Source organism: Physeter macrocephalus, chromosome 11, assembly GCF_002837175.3.
Source record: "Physeter macrocephalus isolate SW-GA chromosome 11, ASM283717v5, whole genome shotgun sequence".
In the NCBI taxonomy this organism is placed as follows: Eukaryota; Metazoa; Chordata; class Mammalia; order Artiodactyla; family Physeteridae; genus Physeter; species Physeter macrocephalus.
In genome coordinates this window covers 48453907-48465611 of record NC_041224.1, presented here as the reverse complement: position 1 = coordinate 48465611, position 11705 = coordinate 48453907, and the positions used below count along the sequence as shown (strand labels likewise).

At 42.0% G+C, this 11705-nt stretch overlaps 1 protein-coding gene across 2 annotated transcripts in view; it reads left to right on the top strand.

The window, feature by feature from the left end:
* RSL24D1 (ribosomal L24 domain containing 1) overlaps positions 1 to 11705 on the top strand; it is a 90761-nt gene that overhangs the window by 64445 nt on the left and 14611 nt on the right. The window lies entirely within an intron of this gene.

The window sequence follows — 11705 nt, the reverse complement described above, 5'->3', positions numbered from 1 at the left end:
GGCCACAACAGTGAGAGGCCCGCGTACCGGAAAACAACAACAACAACAACAACAAAAATATGGTGCTAAACCTTGGACTCATTATCTCAGCCCAGGAATGTTTTTTTCTTAAAAAGTTCAGGCATTTCTGTCTTTTCCTACTGCTCTCCTGGCCTGTACACACCGGCTTGCCGGTATCTGTGATGCCTCCATTCCTCTGATGGACATGGTTTACTCCTATAACATGGGTTGAGGGACTTGCCTGCTTAGTAATGAGCTATATCCACCAAGAAAGTCATCTGTTCATGCTTAGAATATCATGTTCTTAGACATCCAAGAGTTCTATTCTGAGGAAGTCAGAGGACTGTTTCATCCCTCATCACCAAAGTGCACAGTGAATGCTTCAACTGCTGAGAACTCTACTTTGACAGGTTCAATCCAGACTTATCTCCCGAAAAGCTGGGGTCTAGTTAAGTCTTTTTTGGTTGAAATATTGTAGCTAGCACTTTTTAAGCCACCATGGGCTTAAAAAGATTAGCCATAAAATACCTTTAATGAGCCCCCAAATTTTATCTGCAGGGAATCCAGGGCCAGTGGCATTATGCTGGTTTGTGGAAGTCTACTGTGGTCTCCGTAGAAATTCTCAGGTGACCACCTGGAATTTTTATTACTTTAAATGTGCATGTTTTATTCATCAGAGAATTAATTGTCTCCATTCTTTGATTAAAAGTCACATTACCTTGAGCTTCTCTGTATCCCAGTATCTGTCTCCACTTGTCAAATCACAACTTTGCTTCAAGACCCATCTCAAATATCTGCTCCTACATAAAGCTTTTCATGACCACTGCTATGGGAAATATTTTCTCCATCCACTTTACCCTAAGAGCTATGTGTTGTTATGACTTTTTTTGGGTATTTAACTCATGTAGTATTATAGATAGTAATAATCTTACTGAAAACAATCTTGAAAGGCAGGGTCTCTTTATTTCCTTTTTTATATACACCAAAGCACATAATCGATACCTGTTAAATATTTGTTGAATGGAAGATGATCATAGTGTCCACAGAATGTTTCAGTGCCAGACCCTTTGCAAAAATGTGTTAGAGTTGCTGTTCCCCTAGATGAATCTCATCTCTACTATCATAACAAGTTTAGCTTAAGAGGTCTTTCTGAGTAATCTGTTTGATTTTGAGGAGGAGTATTGAGAGAAATTACAGAACTACCATGAAGTGCTGGTGCCCAGCTAGAGAGTTTACTGGTCCTAAAATATTCATCCATTCATTCAACAAATATATAATGAACACCTACTATGTACCAAGCACTGTTCTGAGCACTGGAGATACAGAAGTGAATAAAACAAAGTAGAAAAAAAAAGTCACATTACCTTGGTAGGACAAACATCGTTGAGTGGGCAAGGCAGAGCACATGTTTTCTCTTTCATTGGACTCCTCATTTTTCTAACTAGAACCTGCATATCCTGTGCTAGAAGAGCTTCTTCAAATTAATTTACTGTCATTCTTTTAACATACCCGTTTATTGGGGCCCATGAATGCGTGTACTCCATTTGATCTCATCAAATGTTTTCCCTGAAATAAAGAGTACAATTATCTCATTAGTGAATGGTTTGTTTCTGTAGGTAAGCACCAGTTTATGATGATTCCATCCACACTTGCATCACATTAAGTTATGTCCCATTTAATCAGTGTTTAAATTGAACTAGGATCAGGTAGAACAAAACACAGCTTTGCATAATTATAGTAGCGCAAATGGAAACAGTCATAGGATTTTAGCGTTAGAAACCTTACTGTAGAAGAACTGATGGGTTAGGAGATGTTGATAAAAAATATGTCCAGGAATAAATCCTCTATAAGCACTATATTAAATTCCCAATGCCTGCATGATAATTAACTTTGCATTAATTACTTTAAGTTTTCTTCTGCTGTCTACAGCTCTGTGTAGAAATCCTGCAGATTGAGCAAACTGTCAAGGCACATCTTGTCATGCTCCATTAAGTGAAATCATTAGATAGTTCAGAAAGGTATTTCTTCCCAGACTTGCCTAGGTGGTAAGTTCAGTATTTATAGCTGTTCCTCTCATCTTCTCTAACCTTTTCTAAGCCAGTGTTATGGAAGTACGAGTTTGCCTTGTGGGAAGATGGGCTACCTTAGAAAACGGATTTGAGATGGAAGCTTGTCTAGAAAGTCTCTAGATTAAGAATTGCACTTGCTGGTTTTACTTCCTCAAAACTACAAAGAGGCTGAACAAAGTGTTCTTCAGGCAAGGGACTTCCTGAGCTGTAGTCATTTGTTAACTGCCTAAGTCTTCGTCTTAAATATTTTTTCCTCCTCCTCAATAAATCATTCCAAATACTGTTGAAGTCTTACTTTGCACACTGTCACCCAATTTCCCTCCTTCCATCGCTAGAGAACCACTCTTCCAAAGTGGATGTATATCTTTCCAGGCATGTCTTCATAACTGCACGTCATTAGTGTATATCCACAAACAATGTATTACAGAATTTTACATGTATATAAACTTTAAAAAAATGATCTCATACTGAAGGTATCCTATAATACATTTTATCATTAATCTTTTTTTAGTTATATCTGTGTCGTGCACACATGTAGATCTAGTTCGTTCATTTAAATGATGTGTTATATTCCATCATGGGAATATATGGGAATATACCACAATTTGTTATGCATTGCCCTAGTGAGGGAAATTCAAACAAATGCTTAATTTTTCACTATTGTGAACAATCAATTAGTGAAGATCATTTTATCTACCATTTTGCTGAGATTTTAATTTGAGAACGTCTGACTATAAAGCCCGTGCTCTCCCCACCATATCAAATTGACTCTCGAGTGATATCCTTCTATTATAGTTCACTTAGATTTGGTAGAACCCATTAGTTAAGTATTAAAACTTGGTAATACCATTTTATCTCCAGATGGGAACCACTTTACTAATTTAATCAGACATGAAGAGTAGATTTAATGTCTAAGGCTAAGACGTAGAATACTTACGTCACTAGCCGCATGTGGTTACCTGAGCAGTTGAAATGTGGCTAGTGCAAATTCAGATGTACTCCAAGTGTAAAATAGGTACCAGATTTTGATGAAAAACAGAATGTAAAATATCATTAACACATTTTTGGTACTGTAATGATAATATTTTACATCTATTAGGTTAAACAAAATATTTTATTAAAATTACTTTCATCTATTCTCTTTGTGAATATGGCCTCTAGAAAATTTAGTTACAGATATGGCGATCGGAGAGTGCTCACAAGGGATTAGACTGAAATGATGGAGTCTGTACTTCTGGGCGCCAGGTGGGGGCAGCAGAGAGTGGCGAGAATCAGGATTCCATGTAGGGTAACACCAGGCAAAGGTGCTAATAAGCTGAGAGGCTCAGAAAGGCAGAATGTCAGTGAAGGGGTTAAATGGGGCTACAGTCAGTATAGATCCAGGGATTAGATCCTGGATCCTGATTGGGAGGGATTGAAGCCAGGGCCATCTACAGGAGAGAGTGCTGCTTAAAAAAAAAATGAAAGTTCTGATATAGCACGGCTTTGAAGTCACACGATACTGTTTGAATCCTCACTCTGAACTCAGGCAAGTTATTTGACCTCTGTAAGACTCAGTTTTCACATATGTAAATTGAGGATGATAGTATCTACTTTTTCAGTTGATGCATATTAAGAGCTTGTCACATATACTGAATGTTTGCTATTATATTTTGAGTCATTGGGAAAGCATCAGAAGTGGTCTCTTCCCTTTTGAAGTAGTAGATATAGGCTACAGTTCTTACCATGCACAGGTTTAAAGTGACCCATACAAAGCTTAACATGCAGTTCTCTTAGCTGAGAAGTGATACATTGGAGTTCTTACTATCTTATCTCTTGCCAAGCTAGAGCCTTAAATTTATTTCCTTTCCTGGCTCTAAGTTGGGGTAATGAATGCATTTGTTCATCACAGAAGTTTCCAAGTCTTGTGTTAAGTAAGCATTAGGGATGCAGAACTTACCAAAATGTGGTTAAAATGTTTACAGTTAAGTCAAAGAGATAGAAGGTTTGTCACCTACCGATGATACAATGTGATGGGAGTCAAAGTTGAGTTATGAGAAAATTATGAATTCCATGGGGAGGATGCAGAGGGCTTCAGTGATGATGCTGAAAAGTAGAGGATATTATTGAGGTACTTGTCATTCTGTCCTGTTTCCCCTATCTCCTGAGGTCCAATGTCCTTCATCTCTGCCAATGATCTCCATCACCTACCAGCAAAGTGTCACCCTAGAGTGCATCACCAACAGAAACTGTCCCATTTTCTAAGATCTGAGCTCTGATTTTCTCAGCAGTGTCCAACCTCCTCTCTCACCCTCCTAACTCCATTCAGAGGTGGTCTCTAAAGTGGGATGTGACCATTCAGGGACTTTGCAAGATAATTCAAAGGGGTTCAGAAAGAAAACATTAAAACTTTTATTTATATTTAGCTTTTAATCCTCCTTTTATGATGTATATATTTTGTGTATTCTTTAATTACATAGTATGTTAGCACAGCAACGCAAGTATGTAATAAACACATGCATATATGTGTATTTTGAGAGTGAGTGCAGTTTTTTAGTGCTGAGGTACATGTGATCACAGAGCTCTGCAGACAACTGCCTTAATGTATTATTCAGAAGTTGTGGTTTCTAGTGGACGAAACCCAGATCATACTAGCTTATGGAGAGAGGGTACTTACTGAAAAGATCGCCTATGTTGCTAGCCTAGGTATGTGAGGTCTAGGTCACAACGATAGCGTCAGCGAGCCCTCACTCTGCCTTCTCAGCTCTTTGTATTGGGCAAGATGGCAAATGGAGTCCTGAATTCACACTCTTCCAACTTAACACCCAGGGACAAAAGACTCTTTGGCGGTAGCAGAAGAGCCCCAGGGGAGACTGACTGATCTGGTTGGATTCCATGTCCATATCTGAACCAATCACTCAGTCCAGGGAATGGAATATTCTGGCCACCTGGATTAGACCAGGTTCTTGGGGAAAGGGGGTGATATGGATAAATCCTATGGGAACCATATGGCAAAGGTGTCCCCTAGGAAAAGAGGAAGGGAACACAGGGAAGCGGGCAGACAGGACACATAGCAGCCTAGGTGAGTGTGGGACTTACTACCCCAGGACAAACAGGTCAGGATAGGAAAGGTCCCATCTAAAGATGTTACGATCCATCATCCAATGAGTAACTTTTCCTAAATTTTAAGTGGGCATGAGAAACAGAAGTAAGCTACTGGGCTTATTCACAGGCCAAGGAAAGTTTTATGTTAAATGTGCAAAAAGGAACACTACCAATTTTAGGTGAACATGATTTCTGATACCCCCAAATGAAAAAGGCTGAGATGTAATTTCTCTTTAGGACTTCTGAGGCAGGAGATAGATGGGCCCCAGGCTGAGCAGCTGGAGACTCCATAATAGCAGGAGAATAGGAGAGTCTGAGCCATGCCCAGATAAATAGAGACCCCATATTTCTCATTCTTGAAGTCAAGGAGGCCTACTTGACTATGCATGCACAGAAAAGGCTCCTTGAAGCTCAAAAGGTGGGGGGCGCCAGCCCATAGTAGGTGATGTCAACCTACCCATAGGCCTCTTCGCTGGACTCTGTCTTGGCTAAGAGATGCACGCACACGTGGGAGGACCCCAAGATATACCAAATATGGACTCAGAACCAGGCAAAGCCAAATGATTGGCCAAAGGAAACCCGGAAAAAATGCCCCATGTAAGTGATTTAATGTACCATGAGGGCGCCACTCTGAGTCCACCTGTGTGTCTATCCACACATACTCTTTTTCCTCCTGATAAACACTTTGTTTCAGTACTTTCCGTCTTTGTGGGAATTCATTTCTGCAAAGCCAAAGGGCCAGGGCCTTGTCACTGACCACTGGTCTAGTGGCTAGGATTCAGCACTCTCACTGCAGCGGCCCGACCTCAATACGTGGCCGGAAACCAAAATCCTGCTTCGAGCTGCTGCAGACCGAGACCACCTGAGATCACTTCCAGTGTACGTTCTCTGAGTGTATCCTATGGTGTACATGAAGTTAGAGGCTTTGGGGTCAGAGTGGCCTTGCTTTTCATCTTGACTCCACCACATGCTAGCTGTGCATACGTGGTCCAGTTTACCAGACCCTCCGAATCGCACTTCTATCATCTGTACCTCCCTGGCAGAGCCGTGGCGAAGATGAAATGAGACTACCTAGCACAGTTCCTAGTGCTTCATAAATAGGAACTATTATGGTGATGCTGCTGATGCTTTTGTTTTCCTTTTCAACCAGTTTGGCCAAGTTTCTATGGTGAAGGATGCAGGGCTGATTCATCTTTGGAAACCCCACAGAGTCCCCAGAGAGCCTGGCGTAAATACTTGAATGATCAATGAGGGAGTGACGGTAGCCTATTCTGTTTCAAATCATTCCCAAGGGGCTCTATTATGAAATGCTGCTCAGACTTTCAGCTCTGCCAAAGGACAAATTATTCTTTGACCAAGAAAATGACTTCTTAGTGCTTTCCCTCCAGCCTTCTGAAATGTGGGCCAATATTACGGCAGGGAAACTTTTCAGAGTACTGAGATTTCTGCATTGGTTTTGTGAGCAAGTATTAGAATTTTTCATGGCTTATTCTATTGCTTTGTAAAATATTTTGATGTATATTCCCAAACTGACCATGCAAGACCTGAATGAGCTGTTCTCATTAACCTCAGCAAAGACCCTTCCCCACTATGGATGGGACGAAAAGGCTGGCATGGCTTGGGATTGTCTGGGCTGCTTGAAAATGTAACTTGGGAACAAAGGTTGAGTTTTCTCGGGCCAGCTTTGGACTACTGTGACTCTCAGTGTGGAGGAAGTTGCCATGGAAAATAGTTACTTAAAAAGACAGGCTGTTCTTTTGGGAAGTAGTGATCAAGAGAAAGGGGTATACATTTGCCTACATGCTGCTGCAGAAACCATTTTTGACAGCTTTTATCTGCCCAAGACCTGGTAGACTGGACCTTTTTCCCACACTGGAAAAAAGGGGTAACTTTCCCAAAATGCTATCAGAAATTCCAGCCTCAGAAAGTTGTTATGGAGTCACCTGGGCTCTCATCTCAAACCCCAAATTGCATGCTTACTGAAGTCAGAGCAATGATACTGGAAGGGCTGGCGAACTGCCCAGAGAACACTCCTCCTGTCACCCTGGTTTTGAGAGTAAAACAGACAAATGAAGTTGGCGATTTCAGGGCTAATTACTGACTTCAACCAAAGTCATTCTGGACTTTTTGTTTAAAGATCAGAAATATCCTACTTGGAACAAGGAAGCTCCTTGATCTAGCTCTTAGAGATGTAGCCCATCAGTCCAGGCACTGAGCTAGATGGAAAAGACCGAATTGAAACCATGAAGCTGATGGGCAGTATCCAAAAGTACAATTCAGGAGTGATGTCATAAAAATGGTGGCATAGGAGACCCCAGTCTTTGTCCCCCAACAAAGATTAACAGACAGCCATCCATGAACAAAAAGAGCTCTGAGAGAGCTCTGGAATCCACTTAAACTTTAGCAACACAGTTGAACAAAACCCCTGAGAATAACAGCTCAAAAAGGGAAAGAGGACAGTTTCATCATTTGTGTGCCACATTCCATCCCCAAGCTGGAACCGCTCAGCACCAAAAGTGAACTTCCCAGGTAGGGAGGGCTCCCCGCCCTTGGAAGAGTTGCAGGGGTGAGCTACCAGTTTCCCCAGCCTTTCAGGGCACTGCATGAATGTCCTCCACCACTTTCACCCCACTCCAACTGGCAAAGCTGAGACATACAGAGATGGCTAGGAACAAAGAAGAAAAGCAGGGGCTACCAGGAGCAGCCACACAGCAGGAGTGATCATGTCTCCCAGTGACCTGATCTGCAGACAAAGCTGGCAGCTCTCCCCACTAAAGAAACCAAGGGCCAGCAGAGCTGCCTGGGACCCCCTGCAGATTTCACCAGCTTTTGCCCTACAGGTATTCACACATTCACTGATGCCAGCTGCCTGAGTCCTTGTCTATTCCCAACCCCTCCCCCCAGCCCCCTCTGGAGCCCAGGATCTGTATTGGCAGCCAGCCCAGGCCTGTGCAGCTACACAAGTGCAAGACATCAGCCTAGATTCCTGCAGTTGATCCCCTCTGCGGTGTGTATACTCAGGGAAAGCCCCTTCAGCAGTGCACTGGCCTTACACTCATCACTGGGCTCCAATGCAGTGCGTGTGCCCAAGGGGACACTGTCCAGACATTGGAGATAGTCCTCCCTCTCACACCCCCCAAAAAACTCACAATACACTTGTGGGCCTGGAGAAGGCCTTTTCTTCTGTCACCCGCTTGCACTGTACTCACTTGAAGCTAGCCCTTCCAGCTGTGCACCTGCCTAGCCTTGGCCTGACCCCCATAGCTGGCCACCAGTGCTCTGCACCAGCAGTGAGATGCAGCAGTCAAGGCATGCATAATGATAGCCAGGGCACCTGCATCTGCCAGCATGCCCATAGTTGGCTGCAGCCTTTTCTGTCTGCTCTGGCCCCCACCACTACATGTGTATGTCTGTGACCAGCCCCTGACACTACACAGGCACTTGCAGCTGGCCCCTGTAGCTGAGGGTATGCACACCACCAGCTCCAGCTACCTCTGCTACCTGTCCTGGTCCTTAGCTCCTGGACTTGGAGGCACTGCTTAGGACCCTGATAGCTACTGCAGCCACTGTGGACACCCAGAGCGCTCAACAAACTATGTGGCTGTTGGTGCTCTGGACCTCAGGAGGCTGAGTAGAAGATTTATCACAGTCCCCTGGCCCCAGTGCTGCTACACCCCTCCCCTAACACGTGGCACCCTGCACACTGGACCTGGGGTCACTACATGCTCCAGCATGTCCCTACCTGCAGGTAAAAGTCTTCCCTTACCAAAGTTAGTCCATAAAGTCTGGAAAAGGTGACTGCTTCTTCAAATGTGCATACACCTATACAAGGCTACAGGGATCACAAAGAACCAGGGAAATAGGACTCCACCAAAGGATTACAGTAAACCTCCAGAGCTGACCCCTACCCCCCAAAGGGAGATCCAGGAATTTCCTAATAAAGAATCCAATATAATTGTTCTAAAGATGCTCAGAGAGCTACAGGAGAACACAGTAATTTAAGGATATCAGGAAAACAGTACCAGGACAAAATGAGAAGTTCAACAAAGAGAAAACATAAAAAAAGAAACAAATAGAAATTTTGGAGCTGAAGAATATAATGACTGAATTGAAAAATCAATAGAAAGCTTCAACATTAGACTTGACAAAGCAGGAAAGAATAATTGAGCTTGAAGATAGATCAATTGAAAAAATCCAATCAAAGGAGCAAAAGGAAAAAAACAAACAAACAGTAAAAAGGACTGGATCAAAATGGCAGTGTAGGAGGATCCTGAACTCACCTGCTGCCATGGACACACCACATCTACAACTACATAGAGAACAGTTCCCTACCTATGAAAGAAATCCAAAAAGTAACTGAACAACTCCTACACATCAGGTGAGTAAGAAAAATACTCACATCAAAATCGGTAGTAGAGACTGACACAATCTTGCCAAGAATCCCAACCTTGTCACAGTGACTCACAATAAGGAGGTAACTCACAACTCTGAGATTCTCTCTGAGGAGTGAAGGGTTTGAAACTGCCACCCCAACTTTTAAGACGTGCAGCTGAGAGAGAACGGCCTTTCTGAGTTTTCTTGTAACTTGTTGAATTTCTTCACAACAGCTATTTTGAATTCTTCATCATTTAGACCACAATATTCCATGCCTTTGAGTATTGTTACAGATGAATTACTATTTTCTTTTTGTGATACTGTATTTCTTTTTGTGATAATTTATTTCCTTTATTTTTCATATTGTTTGTAGTTACTCACTTCTGATTTTACCTTCGAAGTAGCAGACACATTAACTAAGCTTTTATACTTTCTTTGGTTCTTAATATTCACCACACTTCAGAGAGCTACAGGAGAACACAGTAATTTAAGGATATCAGGAAAACAGTACCAGGACAAAATGAGAAGTTCAACAAAGAGAAAACATAAAAAAAGAAACAAATAGAAATTTTGGAGCTGAAGAATATAATGACTGAATTGAAAAATCAATAGAAAGCTTCAACATTAGACTTGACAAAGCAGGAAAGAATAATTGAGCTTGAAGATAGATCAATTGAAAAAATCCAATCAAAGGAGCAAAAGGAAAAAAACAAACAGTAAAAAGGACTGGATCAAAATGGCAGTGTAGGAGGATCCTGAACTCACCTGCTGCCATGGACACACCACATCTACAACTACATAGAGAACAGTTCCCTACCTATGAAAGAAATCCAAAAAGTAACTGAACAACTCCTACACATCAGGTGAGTAAGAAAAATACTCACATCAAAATCGGTAGTAGAGACTGACACAATCTTGCCAAGAATCCCAACCTTGTCACAGTGACTCACAATAAGGAGGTAACTCACAACTCTGAGATTCTCTCTGAGGAGTGAAGGGTTTGAAACTGCCACCCCAACTTTTAAGACGTGCAGCTGAGAGAGAACGGCCTTTCTGAGTTTTCTTGTAACTTGTTGAATTTCTTCACAACAGCTATTTTGAATTCTTCATCATTTAGACCACAATATTCCATGCCTTTGAGTATTGTTACAGATGAATTACTATTTTCTTTTTGTGATACTGTATTTCTTTTTGTGATAATATATTTCCTTTATTTTTCATATTGTTTGCAGTTACTCACTTCTGCTTTTACCTTCGAAGTAGCAGACACAATCTTCCCGGACCGGGGCACGAATCCGTGTCTCCTGCATTGGCAGGTGGACTCTCAACCACTGCGCCACCAGGGAAGCCCTAAGAACTGGTCTTAAAGGCTTGGGCAGGGCACTCCCAAAGCCCCAAGTGCCAAGCGCATACCTCCCCTAACTCTGCAGCTGGATCCTGGTGTGTGCTCCTGAATGCCTCTGTGAGAGCAAGCTCCTGTAGGGAGGGAGAATGCTTAGGAAACAGGTCATGGATGGTTGGCAGAGGAGAAGCCAAAAATGAGCTATAGCACCACCTTGTGGAACACAAAAGACAAGTTTCAAATGGCCAGCGTGGTGAATATTAAGAACCAAAGAAAGTATAAAAGCTTAGTTAATGTGTCTGCTACTTCGAAGGTAAAAGCAGAAGTGAGTAACTGCAAACAATATGAAAAATAAAGGAAATATATTATCACAAAAAGAAATACAGTATCACAAAAAGAAAATAGTAATTCATCTGTAACAATACTCAAAGGCATGGAATATTGTGGTCTAAATGATGAAGAATTCAAAATAGCTGTTGTGAAGAAATTCAACAAGTTACAAGAAAACTCAGAAAGGCCGTTCAATGAAATAGTGAATAAAATTAATGGCCAGGAGTTCTTTACTAAAGAGAATGAAAATATAAAAAAGAATCAAGTGAATTCTGGAGCTGAAAAATTCAATGAATGAGATTAAGAGTGCAATACAGAGCATCTGTAGCAGGGCAGAGCAGATGAAAGAAAGCAGTAGTAACCTGGAGTGTAGGAATATAAAAATAGTTCCCTCTCATCTTCTAACTTTACTAAGATTTAAAAAGAGTGAAGGGCTTCCCTGGTGGTGCAGTGGTTGAGAGTCCGTCTGCCGATGCAGGGGACACGGGTTCGTGCCCCGGTCCGGG